The sequence below is a fragment of the Haliotis rufescens genome, unplaced genomic scaffold (genome assembly GCF_023055435.1).
Source record: "Haliotis rufescens isolate VD_foot unplaced genomic scaffold, xgHalRufe1.0.p SCAF_6, whole genome shotgun sequence".
NCBI classification, from domain to species: Eukaryota; Metazoa; Mollusca; class Gastropoda; order Lepetellida; family Haliotidae; genus Haliotis; species Haliotis rufescens.
Genome location: NW_025964334.1, coordinates 28,590,661 through 28,607,175, shown reverse-complemented (window position 1 = coordinate 28,607,175; position 16,515 = coordinate 28,590,661). Strand labels below are relative to the sequence as shown.

The 16,515-nt window shown below is 40.0% G+C and overlaps 1 long non-coding RNA gene across 1 annotated transcript in view; it reads left to right on the top strand.

Moving 5' to 3' along the window:
- Positions 1-15,915, top strand: part of LOC124141068 — a 38,595-nt gene extending 22,680 nt beyond the window's left edge. Inside the window, exon 2 of the long non-coding RNA XR_006862000.2 lies at positions 14,751-15,915. This is a non-coding gene — a long non-coding RNA (uncharacterized LOC124141068). The remainder of the gene's footprint in view (positions 1-14,750) is intronic.
- The last annotated feature ends 600 nt before the right edge of the window (positions 15,916-16,515 follow it).

Here is a 16,515-nt window from a genome sequence, read left to right as displayed (position 1 = left end):
GTTGATGTTAAACCCCATTTTCCTCACCTCAGCCTTGGTGTAACACTTGTTGATGTTGAACTCCATTTCCCTTCACCTCAACCTTGGTGTAACACTTGTTGATGTTAAACCCCATTTTCCTCACCTCAGCCTTGGTGTAACACGTGTTGATGTTGAACCCCATTTTCCTCACCTCAGCCTTGGTGTAACACTTGTTGATGTTAAACCCCATTTCCCTTCACCTCAGCCTTGGTGTAACACTTGTTGATGTTAAACCCCATTTCCCTCACCTCAGCCTTGGTGTAACACTTGTTGATGTTAAACCCCATTTTCCTCACCTCAGCCTTGGTGTAACACTTGTTGATGTTGAACTCCATTTCCCTTCACCTCAACCTTGGTGTAACACTTGTTGATGTTAAACCCCATTTTCCTCACCTCAGCCTTGGTGTAACACTTGTTGATGTTAAACCCCATTTTCCTCACCTCAGCCTTGGTGTAACACTTGTTGATGTTGAACCCAATATCCCTCACCTCAGCCTTGGTGTAACACTTGTTGATGTTGAACTCCATTTCCCTTCACCTCAACCTTGGTGTAACACTTGTTGATGTTAAACCCCATTTTCCTCACCTCAGCCTTGGTGTAACACTTGTTGATGTTAAACCCCATTTTCCTCACCTCAGCCTTGGTGTAACACTTGTTGATGTTGAACCCCATTTCCCTTCACCTCAGCCTTGGTGTAACACTTGTTGATGTTGAACCCAATATCCCTCACCTCAGCCTTGGTGTAACACTTGTTGATATTAAACCCCATTTCCCTTCACCTCAGCCTTGGTGTAACACTTGTTGATGTTGAACCCAATATCCCTCACCTCAGCCTTGGTGTAACACTTGTTGATGTTAAACCCCATTTTCCTCACCTCAGCCTTGGTGTAACACTTGTTGATGTTGAACCCCATTTCCCTTCACCTCAGCCTTGGTGTAACACTTGTTGATGTTGAACCCCATTTCCCTTCACCTCAGCCTTGGTGTAACACTTGTTGATGTTAAACCCCATTTCCCTTCACCTCAGCCTTGGTGTAACACTTGTTGATGTTGAACCAAGCTGTAACTTGCCGCAGCTGAAGGTTTGCACAACAGACAAATTAGTATGGTAAACTTGCCTTGTAGGCCTGCAGACAACATGCCAGGCGAAGACGTACCAGTCATACAATGCCACTCGGAGCCTTGTCCTTTTCTACTGTGTAAGCCCCTTTAAAACCAACATTACTGATAAGAAGACTTAAACAGCCCAGTTGTACAAACTGATTGGTTGAACATGGTCTGACCCCAGTGATGGTCCTGAACCTGTCTAAAGTCATCTCTTCCTTCCTAGTATATATCACTTGATCGGATCTTTATGTCGTCTCTCTCGGCCTTGATCAGAATACTACTACCACTACTGTCTAAAGTCATCTCTTCCTTCACAGAATATATCACTTGATCGGATCTTTATGTCGTCTCTTGGCCTCGATCAGAATACTACTACCACTACTGTCTAAAGTCATCTCTTCCTTCACAGTATATATCACTTGATCGGATCTTTATGTCGTCTCTTGGCCTCGATCAGAATACTACTACCACTACTGTCTAAAGTCATCTCTTCCTTCACAGTATATATCACTTGATCGGATCTTTATGTCGTCTCTTTGCCTCGATCAGAATACTACTACCACTACTGTCTAAAGTCATCTCTTCCTTCACAGTATATATCACTTGATCGGATCTTTATGTCGTCTCTTTGCCTCGATCAGAATACTACTACCACTACTGTCTAAAGTCATCTCTTCCTTCACAGTATATATCACTTGATCGGATCTTTATGTCGTCTCTTTGCCTCGATCAGAATACTACTACCACTACTGTCTAAAGTCATCTCTTCCTTCACAGTATATATCATTTGATCGGATCTTTATGTCGTCTCTTGGCCTTGATCAGAATACTACTACCCTTACTGAGAACCATGAAGATCCGGGGTAGAATAGGTCATCAGCAACCCATGCTTGTCGTAAGAGGCAACTATTCTTGTCGTAGAGGCGACTAAAGGGATCACGAGGTCAGGCTCGCTGACTTGGTTGATGCATGTCATCATATCACTATTGCGTTGATCGATGCTCATGGTATTGCCTTTTCCAGACTCAATTATTTACAGACCGCCGTCATATAGCTGGAATATTGCTGAGTGTGGCGTTAAACGACAAACAAAAAACAAAGCTCCTAAGATTTGGGGCTAATTCTTGTGTTGCTCTTGTCGACTGCCTCAGCTGAAGCATCAGCAGCAACAACATACTCTACACCGTCCTTGATCAGCCTAGCTAGGTTTGAACTTGTGTTCCACTTGCAGGCTCTACAAATCAAGACTGCATCCATATGCATGTCATATTTCAGCCTGTTTCCCCTGATCTTTATCGGTTGCTGCAGGAGAACACAGATATAGACACTACTTGTCATGTCTTACAGCCTGACTGCATAGATCCACTCCCACACGATGCCCCTGAGAACTCCACCCTTACATACCACAGACTGGCGCATCTCCTAATGAGGTAGATTTGCCTTGGGATCCACCTTTGGCAAGACCTTGTCTGTGGTATATCTAAGGTTTGTCAAGGTGGACGAATGGGAGCAGAAACAGTGTCATCATGTCTTGATATGTTCGTGTTTCTGGTGGTTATTTGCAATACATCTCTTCCATCAGTATGATTGAGTGAGTGAGTTTGGTTGAACACACACCGTGATGTGGGAGGAAAGCCCAAATTGATGCAGGTCTCAGACATCTACAACTTTGGCGAAACACACTAGCACGGGTATGGCGAACTGTGATTCGAACCATAATCATAGGTTTCTGGGGTGCCCAAGGCGCGCAGCTCTGCACAGCGCATTGCGGCGCCATAGACGACTGGGGGAACCGTGTCCGTCGTCCGTATGAAGCAGCATAGGCGGCAAATGCTCAAAGCATGTTCAGGGTCTGCTTCTCTGATATGAGACGCATTTCAGGTTTGAAGGAAAACGTCTAGATGCAGTATTTTCAACAGTCCACATGGAAACTGCTTTTTGTTTAATTTCAACATTCTGTCCTCACGGTTTTGACTACAAAACAAACGTGGAGGGGAAACCCGTTGGTCGACTAAATTTGTTCCATAATTATTGTACAAGTTTAAGTATTATGAAATTACCCTGTTGATAGTCATCATATTCACTGAGCATCTTAGCCTCCTGAGATGCAGCTGCAACGTGTAAGCCGTGCTGCTTCTCTTTGGGCCCGTTCTGACGCCTCCAGACGTTCAAGTTTGAGAAACGTCTGCCAGCAGTTGTTAGTGGTCCTGTACAGTTACATTCACACTACTTCCGTCATAGTCATGAATACCATGGACTTCTTCCTGGAAAGGGGAGATTTTGTTATTTTACCAATTTCAAGTATGCAACGCATCTCCAAATACCGGTTCTCGAGAAGAAACGTCGCATAAATGTTACATATGGACCCGATGTCACAAAACGAATACCAGAAAATATAATTGATTTCAGAGTTCAAATGATACCATTTTCAAGATCTTCCACTTAAACTGTCATTTCCAATTTCGTTATGAGTGAATGAGTTTGGTTTTACGCCGCTTTTAGCAATATTCCGGCAATATCACGGTGGGGGACACCAGAAATTGGCTTCACACATTGTATCCATGTCGGGAATCGAACCCGGATCTTCGGCTACCAGACCGCCCCAAATTTCATAATGAAGTCCGTTGGACCCACTTTGTCTGACCCGAAAAGAATAGGTCTTCAGCAATCCATGCTTGCCGTTTAAAGGCAACTATGCTTGTAAGAGGTGACTAACGGGATCAGGTGGTTCGGCTCGCTGACTTGGTTGAAGCATGTCATCGTATCCCAATTGCGTGGATTGATGCTCATGATGTCATTCACTGGTCTGTTTGGCCCAGACTCGATTATTTACAGACTGCCGACGTTAAACAACGAACGAACGAACAAACAAACAAACTTTTTGTCTCGCATCATCGCAACATAGTCTTTCCAGGACTTGGCTTCCTAGTGAATCGTCAAAATCCTCTGTCATTAGTTCATTGCCAGGGTTCGGATTTAATCTCTTAGATGGAATCAGGCAGTTAGCAACCTTTGCCACTGTAGTCAATGAAACTGTAGTCATGGGTCCAGATGATAGATAGTTGATGCTGTTAGTCCTGGCTGAATCTTTTCTCGAATTCTGTCCTGGGTCAAAAGTGTGATCCTCACATTCAGTGGCTCAGTAACTATGTACAGCGTCAGGATGCAGCCATTGCCATTTGTGCCCAAATTGGCTAACAAGATGATCACACTGTGTGATAATACATCCGCAGTTGCTTTCGTGAACGAACGCTTGTGTCAGAGAGCTGTTGAAAGGGTCTCAGGAAGGTTCAGTCGGCATTATGGGCTGATGCTGATAGCTCCTCGGCAGCCTCCTCACAATAGTCACAACTCCTCCCGGAACAGATGCTACAGATGCTCTTCCAAGAGAGACATAGCCAATATTTTTGTCATACCTTGTACTTGCGTTTAGACTATCATACGGTGCCACCAAACTCAAAGCTTTTAGATCATAATTATCTCCTTTGTCCCTTTGAATGAGTGAGTTGGTGAGTGAATGTCATTAAGTCAGCAATGTTCAAGTTATATCGAGCCTTGTCTGTTTATCATCGAGTCTCGAACCACCTGACACACAATCACCCGTTCCTATCTAGTCATCTCTTATGACCAGCAACGTGGTGTTAGGGACTTTCAACCTGGGTCCAGACGGGACATCTTCGTGAGATGCGAATGGACACAGAAAGTTTGGTCCTGGTGTTATTTGGTTACGATGAATGTAATGGATATCTATTCTCCACAAAAGATATCGCTTGCGTGAGATCAAGCTATGAAGTTGCATTACAATACCATGACATCACATTCAAATGACATCACTAATCACTGCCACTGAAGCTGGTTAGCTGTACTGATAACACTTAAAACATTACTGTTTACAGAAAAAGTTGAAAGAATGATTTTGGAGGATAAATAGACTCTCGACATCTCTCTGTCCCGTGGTGTTGGTCACAGAGGGGATTCTGGCAGATTTATTGCTCAGACCAACTCTTCTTGATCGCTGTTTGCGCAATGATTTAGGACAGCGGTAGCCAGGATATCATGAAACTATGGACCTCGAACTCTTAATATCCTGGTTAAAGTGAAATTGAAATGTGTTAACTCGTTAGGTACAATTCGGGCCTATGATTTGGTTTGGTTTATTGTTTAACGCCGCACTCAGCAATATTCCAGCTGGGACCAGACAATCCAGTGATTGACATCATGAGCTTCGAGCCACCCAATTGGGATCAATGACATGCATCAACCAAGTCAGCGAGCCTGACCACCCGATCCCGTTAGTCGCCTTTTACGACAAGCATAGTCGCCTTTCACGGCAAGCATGAGTTGCTGAAGCCCTATTCTACCCCGGATCGTCACGGGCCTTGGGCCTATGAAATCAGCATAGCTGTGGGTAAAGCTTTGCAAACACAATCTTCATACGGGTCTATGAAATCAGCGGATATGAAGATTATGTTTGCCAAGCTTTACCTACAGCAATGCGTGAGAGTGAGCTACGTGCATTTGCGAAAGGACTTCGTTGACCACAGTAACAAGTGTATTGGAGGTTTGTGAGTTAGCGTGTCAGCCTAATTTGGGAAAATGTTGATGTAGATCTTAGACATTTACATCTTTGGTAAAACCCATGGTCCTGGTCCTGACAAACCTCGAAACATCAGGGCGAAACTTGAATTTGAACCAAGGATCATAGGTTTGTGGCTTGCCCGAGGAACGCAGTCCGAACCGGTTTCTGTGGGAACACAGACAGGAGGATATTGTTACCTTGGACTTCATTTTAGAACATGAGGACTGCAACTAATCTTTTGGAAATAAGGCGTATACTCTCTACACATGAAATAATGCGAAAGAACATAAGGAAATCTCCGATCAAGAGTCAGATGTATCAGTAAATGATTTATGTTGCAGAGCTGACACATACTGATGGAGGCATTTGTGGCCATACTGTTATATGATTGTGAAGACCATTGACAATGTCCATTTGAGCTCACAATATCAAATTGTTATGAACGAAGTTTTAATGAAAGCAATATAAACTGGACTATCGACATTTCGTCTTTATGATATGATTAACCAGAAAACGGCATCATCACAACCATCCGCCATGGGGCACATTAGAATTGTGTAAGTTGATATAGTCGTGAACAACATGGAAGTTAATGTTAACTATAAAAGCAAAGAGTCCTGTATATCCTTAAGAAGATATGGGCACTGGGGTGGCTTTATATTATGAAAAATCTGATTTCGAGATAAGTATCGTTTAGAAAAGCTTGCAAAGTTTAGCTCGTGTAACTGCAGTAGTTTCTGAGAAAAACGTTCCCAACTGCAGACACTATGCACAAATAAAGAAAATAAAACATGGATCAAGGGCCGTTACTGTGGATGCCCAAAATCTAAAAACATGTTGCAAGGGATGTAAAATTTATTTATGGCACCAATTTTTTAACAGTTTTGAACTTGAGTAGTTTTCTTGTTTTCCTGTGCACTACGTAAAATAATATCGCTGTAAAAAAAACTGTAAAAAAAATATTTTGAGCACCAATTTTCGAAGATAAAGATAAGAATGCAAACTTTCGTTCGTGAAACTTTAGTTGTTGAGAAAACTTGTTCCAATTTCACACAGTATGCAATAAGTTGAAAAGCACGATTATAGATATCATGCTTTTGCTTTTGCTGTTCGCGGATGATGTTGCTCTGGTGCCTTACTATCTGGTAGGCTTGCAGAAACAGCTTTATGTATTGCAGTCCTTTTGTATTAAGTGTGGTTTAGGAGTAAACCTTGAGAAAACCAAAGTAATTGTTTTTTAGAAATGGTGGAATTGTATCGAAACATGAAAATTGGATATACGATGATAAACATTTAAAAATTGCTATTTATTATAAGTATTTAGGACTGTTAATGTCCTCAAGACTAAATTGGTCCAAGGCTTGTAAGACCTTTGCGCTTCAGGCATCTGAAGCAATATTTCCTGTTTATAAATTATTCAATGAAAACAAATATACCTCATTTTCCACAGCAAATTCGATATTTGATGGAATTCTACCCATTTAGTTATACGGCTCGGAAAAATAGGGCATTAAATATTTTGAATCCATTGAAAAAGTTCACATTTTGTATTTTGAGCAATATTATGCAGTGGTAAATATGCTCCAAATAAGGCAGTACTTGGGGAAACTGGTGGCTGTAGTATATACGTACATAGCCAGCTGCGTGTTGTTAAATACTGGATAAAATTATGAATAATGGAAGCTCACAGGTACCCATTTCAATGATGCTAAATGCTGAAGCAATAAGATGATGAAGAGAAAACTAATTCGGTGTCTGGTGAAAGAAGCACATTATTTAATATTGGATTTTCCTATATATGGATCTCACAAGACACCGGTAATGAAAAACTATTTTTAAATACATTTAAACAAAGATTATTAGATAGATTTCAGCACAACTGGCACCAACAAGTTTCCTCTTAATACTTTCTTTAGCATTATGCTTGTATCAAATCATTGTTACAACCAGAAACATATTTAACTATATTACAAGATAATTATCTATTCAGAGCTCTTTGTAAATTTAGAATATCGCTCCATAACTTCCATGTTAATAAATATAGTAGAACCAAGGATATTGATTTTGTAAATTGTATATGTACTAACTGTACCAATCAGGAGATTGAAGACAAGTTTCATGTTCTTTTTATATGTTTTTTTATGTTCTAAACATTAAACGTTGAGATCAAAGTTTCTACCTAATTTAGATATTACACACAAAGACAATCAATTGATGATCAATTTGTTGAATTCGACCAATGAAGATGTTATCAAATCTTCAGCAATGTATTTAAAACATGTATTTAGACTCAGGTGAATATATTATGCTATGTTCAAGATCACGTTGATTTTTATGTATCTGTTAAAACTGAATTGTACTATGGGCTTTATGGCCTTACGTATTGAATAAACTGTTTGTCTGTCTGAAAAGCAAGAGCCATTACTCTTTACATTTTTCGACCTCTTTTAAGATCATGACCTATAACATCAGTGTGTAATTTTGTATTTCTCTAACTGAAATAGTTTTGGAGAAAATGTGTCCCCAATGAGAAGCGGCCAGACGGACGGACGAACGAACGAACGAACAAACTTGTAGGGTTACAATAGGGTTCCCAGTACATTCCTTCGGATTAAGGAAGCAATGGCAATAATTTGGACGATGCTGTAAAGCAATTTGGTGCCCTACGGAAACGACTAAGCTCAACATATTTAACAGTTTATGTTTTGTTACTGAGGGCACCTGTCTACCGACTTCCCCATGGTCAGAATGAGTTGGGCCCCGCGAAGATTCGGGCTAGAATTAGTTCAGCAACCCATGCGTGTAAGAGGAGACTAATTGGATCGGGTGGGCAGGCTCGCATATTTGGTTCATGCGTGTCATCGTATCCCAACTAATGCTCGATGTTTATGTTGTCAACCACTGGATTGGACTTGACTTGAATACTTGTACAGACTACCGTCATATAGCTAGAATATTGCTGAGTATGGCGTTAAATAACAAAAACAACCAATACAAACAAAATGAGTGGGTTTCCACGAGGGTTACCGCTATCCAGCAACACGGTGACACCACCAATGGACTCCATACATTGTTTCCATGTCGGTGTTCCAATCCAGTCTTCCGTGTGACGAATGAACGCTTTAAAACCACTGTGCGTGTTCCTCTTATCAGAACCCTATGGATAATTATTTTCTGGACAAATAGGTCCACAGTTCCCGATGTTATCACCGTGGTACCCGTTTGCAACGTGGCTGGGTTCTACGTCATCAAATCTGGACAATGTGGAGCCCTGCTCAATTTATCAACGGATTTGCCCGGTGCGGACACAGTTATTTACATGTCGTCGTGATATAGTTGGAATATTGCTGAGTGCGGCGTTATACAACATTCACACCCTCTCTTGGACAGAAAAACGTGTGTCATTCCTTGCTATAAAGCAACCAGTAACATCACACTCTGTTATATACAGTTACTAAATATATTATCAGTGTCCCTTTAACTTGAACAAACATAGCCAGATCGATACACAGAATTCGTTGTCGTGATGGAAATAGCAGGAGATGCAGCAGTACTATCATCAGTATCGATCAGTCTAAAAATAAACCACTGGCGTAGGTCTCAGCTTCAATGAGCTGGCAGAGGTATTGATAGTCACGTGACACAAGAAGAGCCCTGCGCTGTGTGTGGTTCTCGCCTAACGTCACTGCGGTATAATTGTGCCGACCGAGCTGACAATTATGGGTGAAATTTGGTAACAGTATATTAGATGTGACCATAAATAAGACATTTCTGATTAATTTATGCATTTTTTCTGCTGCATAATGGTGGCATTTTGTCCTTGAATCTAAAATATACTGTAGTGTGGGGCTGTTGTTGTGATGATACAAGAGGAAATATTTATCATTTTAGACGCCAAAGAAGAGTTAAATATATGCCTTTGCGGATAAAAAGATGCCCCTTGTGTTGAAAACATATTTAATGATCTGTGGCATATAAATATGTTTATGAAAACACGTTATGAAGGCGTTGTTTTCTATCGACATGTGGGTAGATTTGGTTGGATAAAAAAATAATAAAATTAATAATAAACAATGCAATATCAAGGTTTTTCCGGACGCAAGACATGGCGTCCTATACTCATTCAAACCAAGAATAGGCGCAAATGATCGACATTCTGATTCCTGGGGAATATACATGTGTATGGGTGTTTGAATCATTAAACAAATCAAAATTATAGTTTGTATAACATTTCGAGTTTTGTAAATATTCTAACAGTTTAGAGTGTCAGTGGTAGATTTTCTTCAGTATTGAAATCCCCATCTACAGACCTACCAAAGAAAAACAGCAGAACTATACCAAAATATGAACTATGTACGCACGTTAACTACAAATAGCCATACAAAGAAGAAGATTGAGCAAGATATCACACAGCCTAGAAGACCATTACCTCATCCCGAGTAGGAACTCATCCAAAGTGGTCTCTCTGGAGAGTGGGATGTCGGTGGTTCGCTTCCCGGTCGCGTCATACTAAAAGACGTTAAATGATGGTACATATTGTTACCCTGTCTCGAGCGCGAAGCAGTAAGGTGCATGAAACAAGGACTGGCTGACTCGGCGTCTCTAGAATGTGTCTCTAGTGGGGTATCCATGTTAAAACCGCCATATATCCGGACAAGTAAAGACAGCCACACTAACACACCTGCGAGCAGGTCGCTATAAAACCCAATTTCACCTCATCCCTAGTAGGACTTGTGCTGGCCGTGTCCATGAAACTGACTTCAAATTTCTGTATGTACATCATTGGACAATATCTTGAGGAGATGAAACAAATCTTACACGTTTGCCATCATTACTTTTTGTTCAGACCATGCGAAATGAAACTTTTAATCAATGAAATAATTAACCACATAAGGTGTTTGTTTGTACTTAACGCCGCACAGCTATATGACGTCGGACTTTAAATAATTGAGTCTGGAACAGACAATCCAGTGATTGATGTTGTGAGCAACAATCCACGTCGGATCACATTGACACGCTATCATCGAATACGTACCATACCTAATGTTTTAGTTGCCCTTAGTGAAATTGATGTTTATGCTCCAGAGACGGTCAGCATTAAGTAAGACAACATTTATTTCTATTCTGACAACACATGACGACATGAACTCCCCTGCTATCAACGACGACGGTGTCAACGAGTAACAATGATATGAAGATGAGGATGTATTAACCACGTGCTATTCATATTCAATATATCCATCGATCAATGCTTCCATCTGCTTCCATCACAAAGACCATTTCCATTTTCAACACAAATATAACTTTAATAAGTCATTTGTCAGGAAGAGAATTAATGGATGTGAACTGCTTTATTATGAGGAACACAACGTTTCGGTGTATATACATACTCCTTCATTAACCTGATGGAGTAAGCATATACTCCGAAACGTTGTATTCCTCATCATAAAGAAGTTGACATCCATACATTCTCTTCCTTACGTGTATCGCTTCTAAATGCCTTTCAAAGTCATTTGTCGTTTTTAAGTATTTTACACGTGATTAATGTATTGGAATAACCACCATAGTTTCGCTATTGATAGAAGCTATTTCAGGTTCAGATATGATCTGAGATAAAAAAAAATACAGGAAGAAAACGACTACAGATGTTCAGTATAATGATACGATTACCTAACAAAGCAAGATACGATCTATAATCAGTGATTGGGTATTGTACCCGTTGCCCATGGCAACCAGACAATAAACCAGGAAGCAGGCTAGACGCACACATCACACAAACATAGTATTAATATCGTCTAGAGGGTAAAATATATGTACAACATGTTTGTCTGTTGTGGGAACGTTTTGAATATGGGTATTTTAACAACCAGACATGTCAAATGGTTGACAGATCGCCTTTTACTTTTGAACTTCTGACCGAAGTATTAGCAAATTCGTGGCCCAAATGTTTTACCATATATTTGAACTATTTTTAATTTACACCTCCTCAGAAAATCAACTTGATTCCTGAAAGCCTCCATACTCGGCCATTTCGAAATAATGAGACCCGTGAAGATTTCAGAGTTCAAATGATACCCTTTTCAAGATCTTCCACTTAAACTATCACCCTGTACATTTTCAGTTTCATTATTAAGTCCGTGGGACCCACTTTGTCTCAGACCCGTGAGGATCCGGGGTAGCATAGGTCTTCAGCAACCCATTCTGCCGTAAAAGGCGACTAACGGGATCGGGTGGTAAAAACAGTGATACAAATGACTTTATATACATAATGAAAATAAGGGATCGGCCTTTTGACATTCGGAGGGAAGTGTGTGTGTGTGTCTGTGTGTCTGTGTGTCTGTGTGTGTCTGTGTTTATCGAAAACATTCAATTGACCCCGAACGTTGATGGCAGCATGTTGGTTGTAGAGTGCATCTCTGTTGCTTGGTTGGATGCCTCATGCATGCTTTTGTTAACTGACTTTTGTATCACACGCCATTATAGTGCCACACGCCATTATGAACCATTTTGGCAAGACGTAGGCATCACATGTACACCAATTGTGCCAGCTTCTTGTGAATCTGTTGTTTTATGCATATAAATCGGAATTTCTGCCAAAGTCAAAACAATGTGATAAGGCCAATGTAATTTAGCTTCGGTTATAGCGATGATCTCATATTGTTCAATAACCATCCAATATCCAATTCCCTTCCACTGATTCACCCTGAACAAGAAGGAGACCAGGGAGACCTCCTCATCTGTTTCATATTTAGGTCGATGCATAAAGATTCAGAGTGACAAAACAAGAGTATGACAAGAGGGATGACTTCGACTTTTTAACGTTCCCATCCATGTCAGTGTTCGAAACAGGCATCGGCTCGTTGGCCCGAGGCCGACAGATTTGTTCTCGAGCTTATAGTTTTAAATTTCTGGAGGCCCTTGCGGCTTATAGTTTATTTTAAGCTGTAAACATGGTAAATGAGATTGCTTCAGCTTCAATCCTGCTTCAAAGTACTCCCGACGTTACCTCTTTCAACACCACAGGCAGGTGTACCGGCCACACCGTAGCCACGTCAAAATATTTAAAGTTCCATGAACCTACCTGTCATATCATTATTTTATCAAAGCTGTCACTTTTCACAAAATCAGAAAATACTTATTTCATTTCAATTAATCATAATTTATCAAAAGATTTAAAATAATGAACTATTTCCCGCAATGTTATTGAAAGACATATAATCTGGGACACATGCTTTGACAACGAGTCCATATCGAACTTGTCAATGAACAATATACAGAAGTTTCAAGGAAACCGTAAATAAATTGAAGCAATGAATAAAATCAACATTATTTTATCAAAGCTGTCAAACTTACATCAAAGTTACTATTTCCATCTGTTCGTGCGACCCTGTATAGTAAGTCAAATAACATCTCGCCATTAGTCGCCTCGATTTTCAGGCTTGGACATGATTATATGCATGAGCAATCTTTGTTACAGGTCGTAACCTAGCACTATATGGCCACGAAGTTCCATATGTTATACACAGGTCGCGTTTTCCTGCTTAAAACGTTCACAATAATACGATTTAACCACGACTTTCGTCCGAATCTGAAACATCACACACGAGGTAAATCCATTGCTGTATTTGATTGGCTGACTTAGGTAATGTGCTTGAAATTGACCAATCACGATCCTTAAATTTTTAGATAACGTCAAACGCGTCATTAGAAACCAATTTATATCCAATAAAATCGCAAACTTCGAAAATACTCATGGCGAGGTTATTGTAATATTATTGATGTTCAGAGCTTTCTAACGATCCCAAACATCGAACGCATCCTCGCACGTGTCCTGTTTACAAAGCTTCAAAAAGGGAGGTATTTACCGGTATTTTCTCATGTCACTGAGCGGAAAGCCACTAGTGTCGTGAAATATGTGATGATTCATCGGACTTAAAATTATTTTTAACATAATTTTCCGATTACTTTCACAATGGAAATAAAAAAGAAATAAGTTAGTGTTTTGCTTTGTATTGTAATCTTAAATTTGCCGAAACTCGCCGTCATTTTCGCTTCCTTGGTGCTTAATCTGGACGTTAAGAATATGTTAGCTTAATTGTTATTAAAAACGAACTTAATTAAGTTATAAATGCATTATTTAAATAATATGATAAACATAAGGTTTATATTTATGAAAAGGCAGGATTAGACCTTTTAAATGGTGCATGACATGCAGTCGCAAAGATGATTTACAAGCTGATAATTTCCTGATAAATGTAGTATTCAGCTGTAACCACGGTGTCTCTGGGAACGCGGTGTGATAGCAGTAAAGCTTCTGGTTGACTGGTTCTGTTTTGTAATTTATATTGCACGTCTATGTCTCCCTGCTTCAGCGAAAATGTTTTGGCCTACAGTTTTTTCCACGGGGCCCACAGTTTGTGAAATGCGCTGGCCATTAAGGCTCTCAGTTTACTCTGCTGAGTTTCAGGCACTGCTTCTTGTCGAGCAGTATTCCAGCAGATCCAGCCTTTGGTGTTTACATTTCACAACTTTTGAGATACAATCGAGCATTCTCTTTTTACCAAGATTTCAAAGCGCGTCAAAAATTCTTGTTTAGAAGTTTGATCAAGATTACAACATTCAAGGCCTCAGTAAAGCTTTTAAAAGGTTTTATGGTAGACATGTGGAGGACATTTCTAAGTTTGACGCATCATTGACAAAAATGATGTCCGATGCAATTCCCTATTTATCTTGTACAGTCCCGTGTTTTTCGGGTGAACAATTGACTTGCCTTTGCATGTGTTTGTGACATGTGCCACCGGCGGGGCAGGATACGCTCACCTTTTCGCGAATACCTGGTATAACCACTATTTGATAGTGATTCATAAACACATGCTCATGATATAGTCGGAATCGTACAATCGACTGCTTTATGCAGAGTTTTCTATTGGATATGTAAAAGATTTGGTCGCTTATATTTACAAGATTATTGTATTTCGATTACAATGACACAACAACACACACTGCATAATTTATCGAAACGTTTTTTTTACTCTTTTACAGAAATCATGAACAGTCCGTGGTCAACCACACCTATCGTCCCTGATCTCGTGACCTTGAATCGTGACCTTGAACCATGACCTGGTATTCAGCTGACGTCATCGGAGGTCATAAGCCTAGAGTATGGAGAAGTGGCACGATTGGCAAGTCGTTCATTCGTCACCGTATGTTTCATGCCAATCGCAGATGGAAGTATGCTTGTGGTCACCCTTACCAAAACCACTCCCTTTGCACCGACAAGCCTGTGACAAAATGAAGCAAAAATACTCTTTTAACCGAGATCAAAATCAACAACATACATTCATTCAATGAGGTGTTAAGAATTCAGGTCGCCTTCCTAAGAAGCTTTTCCCCCTAAAGTCCTCGCTTGACCTTGCCATATGCCGCGGGTCATTTCCTCACAGATCTCAGATGACCTCCACCAAGAGCTCGAGTCACCTCCCACAAGATCTCGGAGATCAGGTCACCATCCCTTACGACAACAGAATGTAATCATCTTTACAGACCAAACACTCAACATGTGCTCGACCGAGACCTTATCCTGCTATGAAGCTCACCAAAGACAGACATGCCGTGGTTCAGTTTGGGTATCTTGGGTTCGCTTCTGCGGATGCGTCTAGTCCCGATATAGCATGATCACGTGACCAATCCAAATACGATCTTGTCTTGACCTGTACTTTGTTAAAACACTAGTGGAAGTCAGACCCAGAACCATGACTTTGGAATTTTCAAATGTGACTAGTGGGTTACAAATCTTTTTTTACAAGTCTTCTATTAAAAGTTCCCCTCGGTCCAAGTATCAAGAGACGGATACGATTCCTTGGAACGGCATAGTGTTTGTAAGAAGTTGGAATCTGGTGCAAAAACTGATTTTGATTTCGTTTCTTTTTTCTGCTTTAAAATAAGAAAATATCAGGGGCGAGGGAAATGTTTTACTGAATTATTTTTACATATACCTCGCATTGTAGGAAAGAAGATGCTGTTTCCCGTTCTTGCAGTGTGAAACGAATACCGTTCGTTATTCTTCATTAATTTACAAACAAATAATTGAGCTCCTTAATATTAAAAAATATTTGCTGATCTGAAAACAAAATCACTTTGCGGTTCAAATAGTCATGGCTGAAACTAACCCCCCCCCCCCCAAAAAAAAAATAAATAAAAAAAATAACCCCTTTCCACCCCACCCCACCCCACCCCGTGTGTAGTAATCTCTTAATGTGTTTATCAAGGTGATGTTCCAATAAAACATTTTTTAAATATAAATCATGTTTATTAAAGCCGTTGAGTCCCCAAAATAGCAGTATCTGTAGAAGTATTGTATTTCTATAAGCAAATAATGAAAACATTCAAAGATGTCACGCTCATTTATGAGGAAACGTGTATTTTTAAGACTATCCTGATAACACACGTATTCATTCATCTTGATGAAAACCGAAATAGATGCAAAATAAGTCTTGATTTGTAAAAACATATCCATCAATCTAATATGACGTGTCATGAGGCAGTTATACGAATACCCAATAAACAGGTTTTCAAGAATAATTACATCTGAAGAATGGAATGTAAAAATATATTTTTAGTTACCGATGACACGAATCAACAATCTATTTATATCGTTTCTTTATGATAACTCTTAGTTTGATCCTTTTGAAACAATAAATGCCATCTACTTTACTTGATAAACATATTTTCCAAATGGTTACCCAATTGTGGTTGTTTGTTGTTTATTTGTGAAATATGTTTGACACTATGCTGCTGGCCTGACTAT